Raw genomic sequence first — 17,728 nt, 5'->3', positions numbered from 1 at the left:
GCGTCTGTTTTCCTCCGGGTTAATTTCCATGGGATCCCAGTGGCTTTGCGGGCCTCTCGCGAAGAAGGATGGCGTTCTGTTCTCGAGCCGAGTTTAACGGAGCGTACCGAGCGGGCCGCCATTTCAGTTTGAGTCAGCCGGGCTCGTGACCCCGACGGGGGCCTGTGGGGCCGCCGAAAAAGTCCTCCGTCCCGTTTAAAGTCACGCCGCAGCTGGGACTTTATTCGGCGAACTCACCCCTCAGATTGCAGCGTGTCGCTTGGTACGATTCTTCGTGCGCCCTACGAGAAAGTGGAGGTACGGTAGTTTTCCAAAATTCCGCGATTAATAAAATTTATCGGAAAATCATTACTCGTTAAAATAATGATTTAATTTACTTTATTGGATTTCATTATATCGTATCGATACCCAGTTACTGTTTGGACCCTTAGCCATGGAGGCTACTCTCGGGTTCAGTTACAGCATAGACTCAAATGCGGGAGGGAAACAAGAACATTGTGCGATAAGAATTACATACCAGAAAATACAGCCTGATAAACAATGATGGGTATCACTATTTTTCGAGTCGAGGTGACAAGTTTCTAGTCGTAGTAAAGAATTAACTGTTAGCGGGATCGAAAAAGAGGCAGCCGTCATTTTAAATTTTTTATTTAACGGTAGACTGTTTGTGATCAAAACTGCTTGTGTACGGAATGATCTTATACGAGGAACCAACCTAGGTCATAAATTTGATTGCTAAGCATCCAATCTATGATTCTAAAAAAAAAGAAAAAAAAAATCTCCGCCCATGTTGTGGCGATGAGATGATCGGTGGAGTGACGACGTACGCAGTGTGTCACTCAGTGTGTACATCATCATCTGACCGTTTTGACCTTTTACATTCAGCCTATACCGAAAGACAGCGTGCTCGCACTTTCTCAACATCTTTGATATCTTCGCATTCTTTTGACAGTATGACCAGCTTTGCGTACGTCAGTGCTTCCGAAACTCTGCTGCGCTAGACCCATAAAAAAGAAACGAATATATATAATATTAACATCGAGTCACCACAACTCCTTCCTCCACCGCCCCCCCTACCCGCTCTGCGATTTCTGCGCATAATAATTAATACAATTTACGCCGACATATTATTTGGCAGTTATTACAGTCACTGTCGTCATCGTCGTATCGTCGCCCATCGTCGCATAAATTAAGGAAAACGAAACGCATGTGCCAGCTGAAGTACCGTTTCGACTGATCAAAGCGGTCTTGTGTTAGATCGCAGTCTCTCGAAACGAGGTCGGAGTCCGAGCACTGCTACTCCCAGCGCTCCGGCTCTCGATGGTGACCTGGATGGATTTTGTTTTCATCGACGCCTCCACATATAAAAGCCAATTTCGCGTTTTTCGTTTTTTTCGTTCTTTTCAAGTTTTCCAGCTGCTTCGCGATCCCCCGTCTAATCTGTCGCCTTGGAGTCGCAACCGACAGTTTGGAAAACACTTGCGCGAATGTTTTTTTATTTTTACTTTCCTGGGTTGTTTCTATGATACTTTATCAGCGGGATAGTGGGCTTGCCATTTTATTTCACTAGCAGTAATGTGAGCCCGTCTCGGCAGTTCTAATTTCAACGTCAGTCTAAACGTTCTCGACCGAAGGTGACATTTCGACAATCACTTTCCGCGCAATTACGCAGTAAAAACATTCATCAAATTATTTTACCTGTGCGCCATCCTTAATTATCGTTAAATAACGTTTTCGAAGCCATTATCTGAGTAAGCTTTTGAGAAAAGACGCCGATAAGGGAACTAGCTGTACCATCGAAGCTATCTTTGTTATCGTGTTGCTGGCCCGAAATTCGCTCACCCAGCGACGAAAGTGACGAACGTTGACCGACACGAGTTGCTGCTGTATTTCTTGCCGAAATCTGTCATATGGAGGCAATATTTTCGTCGTCGTCCACGTCGTGCTGCTGTTGCCGCGATGTGACAGGGTTGTCGGACAGCACGAAGAGCGAGCAACAAGTTGCCCGGCTGTTGGACAATATGTTGTGCTGCTTTTGTCGTCGTGTTGCCTCAGTGTACTCTCTGAAAATGAGTTCTGGCATTGAAGCATCATTGCAAAAATTGTCTATTTTTTTTTTGTAAATATATATATATATATAATATTCTAATTAGTGATAAGGCGCAGGTGAGCTGGTTTACGTTCATGATTTAAGACAACCCTGAGACAGGGGAAGCAAGAAGGACAAACAGGACGAAGATTTCGTCGTGTATGTCCTTCTTGTTTCCCCTGTCTCAGGGTTGTCTTAAATCAAGATATATGTATATATTTTTTTTTCTCGCTAAAATAAACTATGCATCGCCGATTGCTCAGTCTCCACCGAAATTGGTAGCGTTAGCGGTGCGAACAAAATTCGCAGGTTTCATAGGTTGCTGTTATCTGATTCAAAAGTTATACTAAGCTATTTTTAAAATATTTTGAGAATAAAATGGGAGCCCTTCCCGGTAGACGACGCCATTTATCTCCATATATTCGCGGGCTTTGTCGGCCGCCATTTTCCCACCGTAACACTAAATTTTTCCTCGGTCACCCGGTAATTGCATTTATAATTTAATTCTTCCCGCTCAAATTAAGTCACTATTTTATTGGGCTAGAATTGCGAAGAAATTGCAATTACATATGATCAGAACTAGCAAATGAATAAATGTAACTCAGTATAATATCTATCCAAGTGTCTGCAAGAACCGGGTGCCCGTCGTAGTTGCGGCAATAGTCGGAGTGTGAGCGATAGCCGGCCGAGCCCATCGTCCACGGGCGAAGGTCGGTTCTCTGCGTGACCTGGCGGAGTCGCTGGGCCGTGGCCTGTGCGTGGGACGACGCCGGAGCTGGGCCTTTCGGAGCCGGAATCGGAAACGCCGCCAACGCCGCAACCCATTGTTGCGGCTGTCTGCATTAAGCTATCGCTGAGCCGACAAACATTACAGTTCGTTTCTGTTGACGCCCGGACGCCGCCGACGCTACGAGCTAATGGGACCCATATCCAGACTTGTGCCAATCTTGAATATTCTACTCTAGATATCCCATTTCAAATACTTTTGGTAGTGTTTCAGCATCATGTAAATACATTTCGTCTCTAGACTATTTACTACTTTATTTTAAGTACATTTCCCACTATCTTGTACTTAGTATTGCAAATACATTTTTCAACCTTCGAAAAATATTTGTCGCCGGAACAATCTACGGGTCTAGGGATCGGGAGAGTCGAGTGAAAAGTCTGAACCGGTTTTCAACCTGGGGCCAATCCACCAAAAACAGGACAGGAAACAAGGCACGAGCAAAACGCAGTCTCCGAATGCCAATAAAAAAGACCGAATGCCCCAAGTACGCCTTTTTGTGTCCTCCTGCCCGCTTTTTTTCTTTTTTTTTCTTTTTCAAGTTGTATTTGAATGGCAGCTTACGGTTGGAGCTAGCAAAGTGCTGGGGACGTCATCGGAACCTTTTGTCCGAAGCTAGAGTGGTTTTGTCAGCGGAAGATTATCATGCCAACGCTTGGCACGGTCACAACGAACAATTTTCGGAAATCGCCAGTTCAGGAGGTTCTGGTATGAAAATGCGCGAGCTCGTTTTCAAGTAAACGTCAACACTTCCTCGGCCACGGAAGCTAGATCGTGCCGGTTTTATTCAGCTAAAGTGACCTCGATTGGACTTCCCCAAAGCCCCTTGTGCGCCTATTGTGACTTAACTTTGGCTCCCAAGCTCGTTCAAAAGCGTTTCTTTTATCTCCTTCGGAATGCGCACATTGTTTCATTCTCAGAATCCCCCGATCCGGTTTTCCGCCAGGTGGAGCCAGGGATTGAACGCGGTTCCGTGGACACTCGGTTCTGTTACTTGTGTTTCTCTCTTGGCCTTCCTAATGTATTTTGTGACAGCTGGAAGGTACAGGCGCTCCTCCTCGTCCTTGGCTGAGGAGACCAAACACTCGCTCTTGGCTGTTGATTAGCGACAGAGGCTGCTTTCCTTTAGGCAATGTTTCTCCCGTGCGCCCACGTTTGTCATTCACTCGCGTACTCGTCATCCATGGAGTCTGGCTGCCTGATCAACTTCCACTTCGGCTGTTAAGGATATGCACTGCCGGTCCGGCAGTGCATATCCCTAACAGCCTAACGATACCGCGATTGGGCGGACTTTGCAGATGGTCCATCTGTAAGGTCCGCCCAATCGCGGTATCGTTAGGTTGGTTTCCCCCCAGACAGGCGCGTCTGGGGGGAAACAAACCTTGGAGGTGCGCGAAGAGCGGAGGAACTTGCGCGCCGTACACACCTGTCCAACGCTCATCACCCGGGCGAAATATGCCGAGTCACAGAGCTGTGCGCGTTTGCGCGTTGTCTTCTTTTCCACAGACGAGATCTATTGCCCGTGCGCCGAACACGTTCCAGATCCCAGGATACAGAGGCGATTATTGGAATGGTCTAGAAGGAGTGGAACGTTTCTGTTGCCAGTTGGGCTATTGCGCGTAATTGTTCTCGGTGAAGGCCCGTTATCCGTTGACATTAGATGCCAGAGAAACGTGAGTCAAACGCCCGAGGCAGCTGCCACGTTGGCAATGACCCTGGCAGCTGGAGCGTTGAACGCCTTCTCGCGCGCGGGCTTTTTCCCTCGCGGTGGCTCGCGAAACCTTGGCGACGCGGGAAGCATGCGTGGCACTAAAGTTTAAACGTGGGGCTACCGTTGCACGTCGCGTGATAAAGGGAGAGTTTGAAGCTTGAGGTCGGCCGTGAGATTGCCAGATCTGGCTACTTTCCAGGCTCCCGTCTCGGATTGGACGCTGCTTGGAATGCCGGTCACGCAACATCCAAGTCTAATTACCGTCGGCTCGTGATTCTGTCGCGTTGCGACATGGCTTCGAGTGAGTGTGCTAACGGTTTCTCGACGTCAAGTGATATGGTGGTTCAAAGGCTACGCTACGTGATTGAGTTGAGCTATAGTTGGTTCATACTTGTTACTGCGGACTGCCGAGTTTTGACGACATGCGAAGGCAAGGAATGGACGAAGACACGTCGGCGGTGTCTTCATTAATTCCCTACGTGCTTCGTCAAAGATCACCTGTTCACATTAACAGGGACGTTGAGGCATAAGCAGTATTAGTAGATAATGTTTGCTTCCCGATGGCGATCTTCAACACTTCTTTGCAGAGAGATTTAGTAGGTCGTTTTATAGCTCCGGTAACGATACCTGATAACATACGTTTCGCGAGCAAGGGCACCGCGGTGAAGTATGGAATTGTGCACAGTTGTCGAAACGATCTCTTGAAACTTCCTTGCAGTAAAACGTTCATAGTAGATTATTTTTGCTTTCCGATGACGATATTCGATAGTTTTGAGTCGAGTGTTTTAGTAGAGCGTTTTTATACTGCGATAACAATACCCAATAACGGTGTACGATTCGGGAGCAAAGGCGCTGGTGAAGGTTCGGATATTCTTATTGGAGTTAACCGAACCATCAACTAAAACTCCCTTGTAGTAGGAAGTTCAGTACCTAGCTTTTTACGTTCCGGTAACGATATCCATGCGATACTTGGTCGGTGGCGTCACGCATCCACCGTATCCTTCTTGGATATTGTTATTTTAGCGAAAAACCGAATTTTAAAAACTTCCGAGGGTCGTTTTTTCATGTTGGAGCTATCGGGAATATCGACCCTTTCGAATCGCCTCGACTTTGCTGATTTCCTCTGACGTTCTCGTTGAACTTGCATGGTCTACAATTTGTTGTTCAAAGTTCAGTTCAAAATGCGTTTATTGGCCATAATCTAGGGGGGAAAGGGTAGGGAGGGCGTCGGTAACCATTCAAAGTTATTCAAAACGACTGCTTTGCTGCAGTATATTATTTTTCTTAACACTTCCTTTTCCTTTAAAAAGACTATTCCTATCATGCACTGGAGCCTTTCTTTTTTTTTTTTTTAATATGCAGGGTGTTTCTGCGAAAGATGTCGAAAATCCTTAAAAATATGCTGTTCGAGATAACAATGAACATCTTTTGCGGGAACAAACTACCAGCCTTGACGGATGTCAAGAATTGCAATAAGCGTACGAATGAGCCAGTTAACTAAAATATATTGCCGATTTTTGAATTGGAGAAAATAAACATGGTTCTATTGAGAAACTTGCTGAGCATCATCGAAAGCAACTAAATCAACTCATTTTTTTTTATGCATGGGACAAACAACATTTTACGGCGTCCAAAAAAAAAAAAAAATTTTTTTTGGCCTGCATTTTTGCGTTTGTTGTTTTGCTCCCCGGTGGTCTCGGCGCGAAACCTCGGCTCCCTCGTAGGCTGGAAATGAAATGCAGCGCACGTGTGTCGCGCGACTCGCCCACTGGGGAGCAGGACCGCGGGCCGAGTTGCGCTCCGATAAGAAAGCGAAACCTAGAAACGTTTCCCAGACTGAGCGTTTTTACGATAGGCCGAAAAATGCTGCCCCTACCTTATATCTTTCTGAAAAGAGTTGATTTCGTGGTTTTCGATGATGCTTAGCAAGTTTCTCCGTATGTTGATTTTTACTAAGCAAAAATGAAGTATTAAATTTAGTTAATTATCTCGCTAATGTATAGGGTTGAGCGTGAAATAAAAATTAACTCGATTAATCGCCGCCCTTTAATCGATTGACTGATCGATTAATGGGCTTCGTTGATTGCCATGCATTAATTTTTTTTTTGTTTTTTGCTCGAATGTGTGATAAACAGCGCAAGGCACAATTGCGGAGTTTACATCAACCTTGAAGTGTAGTTGGGAACAGCCAGAGAGAGCCACACTCACAAATGATTACTTGAGCCGCAGAAGCCAGAGGTTCGTTCATATTCTCCGCCGATAGCGAAATTCTTTGATGGTTCAGAATAGTCGCTACTGCGCTCAACGGACCTTCGCACGGCGTTGTAATGGCTGGGACATGTATAACCTTCTCCACTTGTTTGGAGTTACAAATCTCGCCCCGTACAGTTTACTTTATGTCAATGTTTCACCTAAAGATTACCTCGATATATACGGGCGTCCTCGTCCACTTCTGCACGCTGAATGCGTCGAATTTTTACCTTTTTTGTTAGTGAAGATGTAATTGATTATCTGGTTAAAGATATTAATCGCGATTAAAGCATTATTCGATTAATGGGTAGGTTAATCGATCATGTGCCCAGCCCTACTAAATAGGTTGATCAATCGAGTCCCCGGCCCTACTAGATAGGTATGTTTTTGCAATCCTTGACGTCCGCCGAAGCTGGTAGTTTGTTCCCGCAAAGGGTTTCTTCTTATTTCGAATAAAATATTTTTAGAGAAGTTTAGGACCCCTACCGCTGGCAGCCGACCGGGAAGACCCCGGTAGATTTAGCGGGAACGTTACACTTTTGAGCGGAGTTGTCTAACGAAACCCTAGCCGTATTACTCGTATTTATGTAACACAATTTGCGTAAAAGAACTCGAATGTAGCAGAATCTGGCGGAAGTGCGTGAAACAGCAGTACGTTCTAGAAATCTGGGGGGGGGGGGGGGGGGGGGGGGGGGGGGGGTTTGACGTACGCTCTTAGCGCGAACAAACCATCGCCCGTTTCCCCTTCCTCCTTTCTTTCTCCATATTAAAGGACTGTCGTCGAAACTGCTATAGTAGTGGAAACTGCCCAGTTGGGGTACTAACCTAAGTGGTACATTTCGATTCCCAGCAGTGGCCTTTCGAGGCAAAACGCGCCGAAGTCGTGTTCGTGCTAACGCTGAAAGGCTCCTAGTTTCTCTTTGTCCCAGTTCGCGGAATATCGGTTGTTACTCCGTTGCTTCCAGGCATTTTTTCTTCTCGTCAGCTCAGGGCGTCTTTGGCACTTTCAATCTGCCATCGCGCCAAAAGGCGGCGAGCTTTCGCAGCCCGCGGCCGAGAAGAACTGCGATTTCCGTAAACACTGGCACTTGGCAGCGTGTGATTTCTCTCTCGAGCAATGCCGAGGTCGACACGCACACAAACCGAAAGCGCCCGTCCGGACGTTTACGTCACGTGGGCGTCTTCGACCTCGGGAACGCGATCCAAGGAATTGTTGCGCTCCCTTCGCGTCGGAAGCAGAAAGCGTTCTTTTGTTTGGCTCCGGTAGGCTGACTCTCGTCCCCTGCAACGGTCTATGCTTCGTTCCAGCTTGGCGAGCAGCGAACGCAGTGTCCTCCTCGAGCAAATCGACGGAGGTGAAGCACGGGCGACAGCGTAACCTAAGAGGAGAGGGGAACTCCCTTTTTACTCGGACCCTCTTTTGTGCTTTCCGGAAGTCGCTTTTGTCCCCATCGGAGATCATAGCCCCGCCACTCGAAATTCGTACAAAATCGTCTTCCCTCTCTATCCCGCCCGTGGCTTCGACAGCACTGCGCGCAACTATAGACCTTTTCTGCAAGTGCGCCGCCATCTTGAATTGACGTCACTTCCAGTATGGGCGAAAACATTGTTTTGCCTTTGCCGCGCCAATAAAAGGCATTTATGATATAAGCGTAACCGTCACGCGTTCTCGTTTTGCCTCCCCTTTATTCTTTTACTATTTGCAGGTTGAAACGTTGGATTATTTTTTTTGTCGCCCATACCGGATACGCCTATTAGGTGGCTGGAGACGAGAGTACACAGAGAAGGTCTATAGGGACCTAAAGAATACTCGGGTTTCTCTGCGATGCGTTGATTGGCTCCCTGGGAGCGTTTGTTTGCCAGGTTAGGGTGAGACGGTGCGTAATTAATGGGCGCCTGGCTTTCTTTCCCTTGGCGTACGACGGAGGCGAATGACTAATCCCTCGCCCCGGGACACCGTCGGGTGCAGCCGTCGTGGGGCTAAATGAAAGGCTGCTCCTTTCAGGGACATCGGAGACGAAGCGTCGGTCGCTCCTGGCAGGGAGCTTCGTTCTCTCGTTAGTCGCCCGCTTGGTACTCTCTCTCTCGAAGATCTGGAGCATTAAGGGGTGCCCGCGTGCAGGGAGGAGTTCGCACGAAGTACGCACGCGTGTGGTCTACGAGGCTGTTTGTTGGGAGAAAATGAATTACCCCCGAGAGAGAGAGCGACCCACTTTCTTGCCAAATTGACCTGGTCCCGATGTAAGCGAGCCAACAAGTTCAACAAACACAGCTGGTAGACGTAGGCTGCTTTGTGCGTTTTGCTTAGTGTGACGACCAACGTTCTTACACACCTGCCCATTTTGTTCCCAACGCTTCTTTTTTTTACTTCTATGTGGAGCGCGTGAAAGGAACGTTGCTAGATCAAAGCATAGCCTCCTCTATACTGACAAAGCCTGGCAGATCGCCACGAGAAGTGGCCGCCGAAATGGAAAAGGTGGAGCGGCAGACAACGGATGAGAGGAAAGCCACGTGACTGGCGCCCCGCTGCGGCGAGACGCCGAAACACACTTCTCTTTAGCCAACGAGTATGTTTTTTGGTCCTCATCGCTACAAAAGCTGAGCGCCGACGTCCAGGTTCCCCGAAAAATGCTCCGTGCTGCCAGATCCTCGCGTTCTAAATCTGCGACCAGGCACTCTATGGGTCCGTCGTCGAACTGCCAGTAGAACGCCCGGCGCCTTTTGGTGGCGGGTGCCCTCGGTGGCGCTTGCTGCACCATCAGCCCGCCGGACAGACTTGGTGGAACAGGTGGGACGTTGGCTGCACACTAGAGAGCTTGAGGGAACCGTTTTGCACATCTGACAAGGTACGATGGGGGCCCGTCGGTACGCACTGCGCACATGGGAAACTTTTCTTGTGTAGCGCATGTGCCGTTCGTACCGGAAGGCCCACCGTGCCGTATCGGATGGGCAGAAACGGGTCCCTAAAAATCCCGATTATCTGCGCTATAAAGGGATTCTATTGTGGTTTTAGGGCGCAGCTCTTAGGCGCCCGTTTCCGGCTTGAGCGGCGTCGCCGTCACCGTTGCCGTCGCTGTTGCCGTCGCCATCAGCGTACACTGCGCGGTGCATTATGCATTATGGGTAAATTTCCGCGCTGAATTTATCAAAAAAATTCCCCCGCTAAATGCAGCGAAAAAAATTCCCCGCTAAATTTATCGGGGATTTTTTTCCGCTAAATTTAGCGGGGAAACTTTTCCCTAAATGGGAGGCGAGCAGGAGAGGAGGAGGGGCATACCCTCCTCTCCGTACCTTCCCTTTCTCCTCCTCAAGAGCTGCGCTCTAATTCGGCATTACGGGGGATCGTAATCGTCTATCATTTGGTTTTATGTTGAACGAAAGGCATGGACGTCGATTAAAAATTTTAACCCGATTAATCGCCACCCTTTAATCGATTAATCGGTGTCGTTCACTTCCATGCGTAACATTTATTTTTAAAGTCAGAATACATTTTTTTTGTATATGTGGCAGACAGTGCAATTAATGTATAATTTCGAATATATATCGACCTGGATGTGTAGCAGAAAATAGCCCAAATACACTCCCACTCGCAAATTATTACTCGAGCTGCAGAGGCATAGATGTTGGTGCGTTGATATTCCATTGCAAGAGCGATCGGCTTTTGTTTGTGCGCTGCGTTAAACGGAAACAGGCACGGTGTTCAAGTGGCGTACCTTCTGCACTTGTTTGGGGTCACTCGTCCCTACGGGTTATTTTAGGCCAAAGCGTTACCTAAAGTTTCATCATACGTATGCGCTCTCACGTCTGCGTGATGAAAACGTTGAATTATAGATATATTTTTTTGGTTTGTCAAACTTTAATTGACTAACCGGTTAAAAATAATGATGCAATTAGATCATTAATCGATTAATCGGTAGGTTAATCGATGATCCATTTGCCAGCCCTAGAAACATAAAGTTTGCGCAACAGTTGACGCTGTCGCCCTTGAAGGCGTTGGCTGCGCTAGGAGCGCTGTCCGCCCACACCTGCTCGCATGCAGGCCACAAAGAAGAACCGTTTTCGAACGCAAGCTCTTCCGTGGAGCTCGTCAACTGAGATATCGAAACAAAAATTGAAAGACGTTTACGACTCTCCGTAACGCCGAATTAGAGCGCAGCTCTTGAGGAGGAGGAGGAGGGAAGGGTACTGAGGAGAAGGTATACCCCTCATCCGTCCTCCTCCTTTCCTGGTCCCCTCCCACTTAGCGGGAAATTTTCGCTACATTTCCCGCTAAATTCAGCGGAAAATTTTCCCGCTAGATTTCGTGGAAAAATTTCCCCGCTAAATTTAGCGAAAAAAATTCCCTCCTCCTCGTCTCTCGTGACCCTCGTGACGTCATTATGGGAAACGTCCCATAATGCAACACGCGGTAACGCCGACGGCGACGCCGCTCAAGCCGGAAACGGGCGCCTAAGAGCTGCGCTCTAAAATGTGGAGTGAAAGAGCGTCTCCGTGCACGAGCTCTTGGCGTTGACTCTGCTACGGCGGCATTTTGTTTCCGGCGATGTCTTTGTATTTTCTATCTGAGCGCGTGCTGTCGGCATCGAGTACTACGAGGTTTGTCATCACCCAGAAATACATTGAGACACCCTAGCTAGATAGAGCCTAACTTGCATCCTGCTGCACTCCAGGAAAACGTTACTGTACTCGTTTTCACTTCAAGAAAGAAGAAAAAAAGGTGTGCGCATTGTTCATACGCCGCGCCAAGTAGTTCTTACAAGATTTGATTGTCGGAGGAAGAAGCGATGATTTTGGCGTTTGAAACGTGTACGGCTGGGTAAGATAGCATATATCTAATCTCAAATACACCTACCCCATATATCTCAATTCTCTACATAAAGGGGAAAAGTTGGTAATGCTCCGCGAGAAGCGGGATGTTTTTTACTGCGGTTCTTGGGGTGAAAAAAGAGTATAGACTAGCTGAGTTACGGAACTGGCCATGGACGCTGCTTGCACTTGCAGTACCCCCCTCCCCCCCACCCCGCACACACGCACCACGCACGCACGCACGCACAGACACACACACGCACACACACACACAGACAGACAGACAGACAGAGAGAGACAGACAGACAGACAGAGAGACGATGAAAACATTGCGGTCACAGGTGGGGGTCAAAATATTGGTGGACAATTAAGGTCTAGAGAAGCGCGGAATTACACATACAAATGAACGGGTTATCTGGTTTGTCCAAAGAAAGAACTCGAAGTAAGGCTTAGAGGGGACGTAAATAGTGTGGGCTTGGTTGGCGCGAGCTATATACCCCCTCGTACTCTTACTATTCACCCACATATATCCGCCAGCCAGCAACGAACAGGACTTGTCGCTGAGTGGTTGTAAATCGCGCGGCAACATGCACTACGCGAGTGGTGTATACATTGGCTCGATATTTGGCGAGGCGAAGAAGTACGTGTTGGGCATATCCTAATTGTTGCCTCTAAGGTGAGCTGATAAGATTGGATCGTCCTCCTTCACAATACCCGATGGATACTCAGAGTTCGTTCTAGAGACGACAGAGACGATCGCTTCTGTTGCGTCGAATTTATTCGAATGGATCTGAACTTGTAATTTCCGGAGTTAACTGAAAGGGAAACAGAAACTGAGGATACAAAGCCTGACGAAGGTCTCTGTTTACTCCAAAAGTATCTAGAAACATTACTCGTTCCACAGGCACATCAACAACAAAGACGCACACCGCTAATTGTAATAGACTGGAGAGATTCAAGTTATGCCAATTAAAGGCCGAATACAAACGATGAAAACCTCGTAAGGCTTTTAACATTATATTACTGCCGTTCATGTAAATGTTTTCTTTAGCGGATTTCCTTATCGTTTAACTGAACTATCGGTTGCAAGTTGTTAAGCTCCTCCGAAGTTCGACCCGAGGGATTTTTGCCTTATCCACGATGGCCGAGTGAAAATTAAGGAGACCGTTTCTTTCGTGTTTTTTTTTTTTTTTTTTTGTCTTATTCAGAACTGGGTGATTTCACATTCAATATATTGGTTAGTATATTTGAAAAACAATAAGAAATATAAAATAATGTTTCGAGACATCGCTTTCAGCGTGGCACCCGCGACTTCGTTCACTTCGTATGAAGTACACTTCCTTCTGTTCAATCTTTTTTTCTTTCTTCGATGTTCAGAAATGCAAAAGAATTACTGCGGCAATAAATCCAGGCTATACGAAGAGTGTTTCAGTTTAGTTACTACCCTTTAAAAGTTGACGCAAAGTTCAATCGCTGACCTCATCCATACACTCTCACGAGGACGTAGTACCTTGATCATCTGCCATCACAGACGCGAATGCCGAAAGAATGAGCCACGGGCGGCGTGTCTGGTTTGCCAACAGACTGAACGCTTATTCGCCGTTTCCAATTTCTTCTATCGGCTCGGACGATCTCGATTATTCGGCGGCCGTGGAAAGTAAATGAAGAAAACAAAAACTGCTTCCGTCAACTCCTCACTCGTTTCCCAACAGTGACGACACACGCACTGGTTGCCGTCGCCCGCTGCGGCAGAACGCTCAAGACTCTGACGGTCCAAGTGCAGGTTCAGGCTTGGGGACGTATTCATTACCTTGTCAAACATCCGCACGAGCCCTCCCTGTATAAGAACCTTGCAAAGAAAAGCAGAAGCAGTATCGTTAGTTCACAATCAGCCCTCGTACTTTAGAGAAGTAAACACGAACTCATCGTGACGTGTACAGCGGCGTTCAAAGATACATTTTACGGGCCCTATCTGCCCAAAGTATGCAAAGCAAAGGAAAACCGCCGTGGGTCAATAATACGAAGCTTTCACGCCGCCGAAGGATAATCTCAACTTGCCCCTGCTATTTTTTTTTTTTTTCTTTTCTTTTGAAAGCGTTTGTAGGAGTGAAAGATGGACGCATTCAGCCGCGGTCACGTTGCGAATACATCATATAAAAGTCTGGAGGTGAGCTGTGTTTCTTCCTTGTACGGAGACCTTCGCATTAGTCACACAAAAACAAAATGTCCGCAGACATGTCCGAAGCACACGTGTGTGGAAACAAACATGAAGCGAACAGGCGTGATCCGGAGATACATCTGCCATCCTGTCTGCACGCGAATACCGTGCATTGTGTGTGAGGTACGAGCGGTGTGGCTGCGGCTTCAATGAAAGGCCCAGCCCTATTCTTACGGTTAATCTCCGCCATGCATTTGCGCGTCGGCGCTGTAAAATTGGCCTCCAGAACGAATGCCCTTATTTTTCGTTCGATCAGGGGGAAACAAGAAAAGCTCGTTCCAAGTTTTCAATTCTCTTTTTTTTTATCTTCCTAATAATACGAGACCGCTGGCGGTATAAACAGACTGGAAGTAGGACGCGAAAACGCCGCGAAGCCGGACAAGGTCGTTGAATGGCTCAAAACAACTGTGCGCGTTGTGAGCCCTCATACAGGCTGTGCGATGAAGCCTGCTGCTCCATGCAAAACTTCGGTCGAGGCGGGAAAAGTTGGCGGGGCTTCGTCTCGGAAAAAAGATGACGGCTTCTGCGAGAATGGAGTGGTGCCCGGGTCGATACTTCCTATTGTTTTCCTCTCCGCGATATGTAAGGCAGTCTTTCCTCGCTTCACGTAACGCCCTCTATGGCTGACTTGAGCTCTCTTGGGCAGCTGTGGAAGGGAGACATCCAGCGAAAAAATAATAGTAATAGTTATAATATTACATAATAATTCGTTCCGTGAATGGTGCGTGGGTCCAACAGATCCTTTCAAAAGATATGGAGTGAGCGAGCCAGCGGCGTCGCCTCCATCGCCTTTTGTTCGACGCCACCTATCGGCCGCCGGAGCAGTATAGACCTTATACGTAATTGCTCGATGGTCTGACGACACCCAGAGCGTGGCCATTTTAATGTTGGCAAGCGTCGTCGGTGCCGAAGCACGGTGGAGTCATCGGGGACGACTGTACGGGCAGTGTGCGATGACGCGGCAGCTGTGTTTTCCGCCTTCCGACCATGGAATGCGGACGAACAGTTTAAACAACCAACCGCAGCTGTCGGTGACAACCCACAGTGTGCAAGCTTCCACAGCGAAGGCGTAGGACTTGCTCCGCGGCTTCGACGAGGTTGTCACCAGCGTGCACAGACTTCCGAGAGTTTCGTCAGACAGTTGCGGTACGTTGTTTCAGCTCTTCGTCCACGTTCCATAGAATACAGCTGCAGCGCCATCGCACAATGCCCGTACGGTTGTCTCCGATGCTTCCACCGTGCTTCGGCACCGACGACGCTTGCCAACATTTAAATGGCCACGCTCTCAGTGTTGTCAGACCACCGAGCAATTTCGCGTAAGGTCTGTTGACGGACGCAGTTGTGGCAAACTGAACTGCGGTCAACGGGTCGTTGTCGTTGCGAGAAAATTAAAGACAATTGAGACTCTAGAAAGCGTTTTTCATGCAAGAAGTCTGTCGACCACGAAGCTGCTCTATACACCAACTCATGTTTACAAACAAACCGGAGCGCCCCTAGCGGACGCCACCGGCGCCGCGCATGCGCGGTGGATGGTGGGCAAGAAGCCCGCCGTCGCCCATAAACAAACCATTGAATTGCGTTGTTGTCGGCGTCGGTGGGAGTCCCCGTGCTCTTTTTCGCGTTGGAATTGTTGATTCTACGTCCTGCTAACATTGTCTGACTACTTGAGCGGCTTCAGCAAAACTATCGAGGCAAAACTTTGCGTGAATAATGTGACGTGCGGCGATTCATTTCACGTGGACGCCGCAGAATGGGCGCTAAAGCCTGACTCCCGCGATGAGATTCCGCTCGCTATTTTCAGTCGCGACGTCGCTCGGACTGCAAAAGCGTGGACCGTAGGTGAGATGGTGGATATCGATACTGAAAACCGCAAGTAGAATCGGGCATTACAAGTTGGTGATGGCCACTGGTAACAATGATCAACAACTTCTTGTATCTGTTTACACTTAGCCGACTTACCCCAACCAACCTTCAAAAGTGTTTTGAGGCCTGCACTTAGTTCTTATCGCAATTGCCGGGTCAACGTTTGGTTTACGGGCCGCTGTCGTTTGAACGAACTGACGACAAAAAGCAGCCAAGTTTGAAAGAGCAGACGACAGTTCGAACGCACGCGCAATGGAGTACGGGCAAGAAACACCGCGTCCCGCGTCAACAAACCATTCGAATGTCACGTTGTCGGCGTCTGTGTGAGTCTGCATACTCTTTTTCGCGTTGGAATTGTCGATTCTACGTCGTCATCGCAATGTCTTACCACTTCAATCGCCTGAGCGAAATTATCAAGGCTCGTTACGCCGCTTAACTTTCCATAAATAGTTTGACGTGCGGCGATTCATTCGCATGAACGCTGCAGAATGGACGCCGCAAACCATGATGAAATTCTTGTACTATTTTCGGTCGCGACGTCGCTCGTGCTGCAAAAGTGTAAAAGGTAGCGGCGATGATCGACGTCGATACTGAAAATCGGAAGCGGGAACAGACCAAGCGTAACAAGTAGGCGATGGCCAACGGTACCAATAATTAACATCTTGTATCGACTGTTTACACCGAGCCTACTTAAGTCTTTTGAGGCCTTCAATTACTTCTTATTGCAATCACCGGGTCAAAGTTTGGTCTACGGGCCGCTTTTGTTTGAACGAGCAGACGACAAAAAGCACACAAGTTTGAAAGAGCAGACGAAAGTTCGAACGATCAGGCGGCCGTGTGAATTTGAAGACGCACTGAATCCGTGAGTGGTCCGGACAACTTGGGGGTTTTCTCTCGTTCATGTTGGAACAAAGCAAATACATCTGGCGACCACAAATTGTGGCCCGCACACGCAATCGTAGTTCGATAGCGTCTGGTTTGCCCTTTTCACGGCTGCTATCCACGTTCTCGGAAGAACGGAGGGTGCAAAAACACATGAAAACTGATCTTCAAACCTTTCCAGACTCTCTTGGTAAAGCCCCCATCGCAGCATTTTGACGAGAAGGCAGGTTTTTTGTCTCGTTTCTTCCGAAGGAACACAGGAATGCATGTCTGGCACGGCGACTTCTGCCCACCGCCCCAGACCGGAAGTGCGTCCGGCGCGCCACCACCGCGGCGTGACGTAGGAGAGTTGAGTTGGTGTATACGAATTTGACCACGTGTATGTTGTGCAGCAAATTTCTATCGACGGATAATTTGACATAACTGCCCGGTGGGCTCATCAGACCAGACTCAATGCTCCTGGGGAGCACGTCAAGCTGTCTTTTTTCTGCCTTTGAGTAGCAGCTTAAACGCATTTGTTGTGTTATGGATCATTTTGACAACGAAAGGACGATTATTTTCGCGAAAACTCTGGCTAAATCTAGGTCTGTTTGAGAACGGGATGTAGGCACACATCGGTGTGCATGAATCGCCAATCGCGGCTGACTTCACGTATGTATGCCAATTAATTCGTAAAAAATGGCAGCTTCGAATTGTCATGACAGCGCGAACTAGGTTTGGGCGCTTTTTGGCAGTTTGCTCGAATAGGGCACATATGAACATTATTCGTGAACTCGGCATTGATGAACACCTCAGTGCCACTCTTGATGGTACCGATTTTTTAGTTACAAGAAAAACGTGAAAATCCGGCGATTGCTCGTTAGTGATGACAGTGACGCACTCAGTGCCTTACTTTGCTATGGCGACAATTCAATTATTGTCGTTTTTATCGTAGCCTTTTGCACCGGCTCGCGAAATGCTGGCTCCCTCTCAACAACGACACGAATGTTTACAGACATTTCCCTATTCTGCGACGATGCGGTCTAGGAGACGTCTTCAAAGCCGGTGCCCAATCAAGCCTGTGATATACTTAACGACATCTGGTTTCATTGCATTCCAAGATCGGTTGCTGCACAGATGAAGTCA

This window comes from Ixodes scapularis, unplaced genomic scaffold (genome assembly GCF_016920785.2).
Source record: "Ixodes scapularis isolate PalLabHiFi unplaced genomic scaffold, ASM1692078v2 PGA_scaffold13__105_contigs__length_92229423, whole genome shotgun sequence".
NCBI classification, from domain to species: Eukaryota; Metazoa; Arthropoda; class Arachnida; order Ixodida; family Ixodidae; genus Ixodes; species Ixodes scapularis.
The sequence above is the reverse complement of the archived record's forward strand: the minus strand, read 5'-3'. Positions refer to the sequence as shown.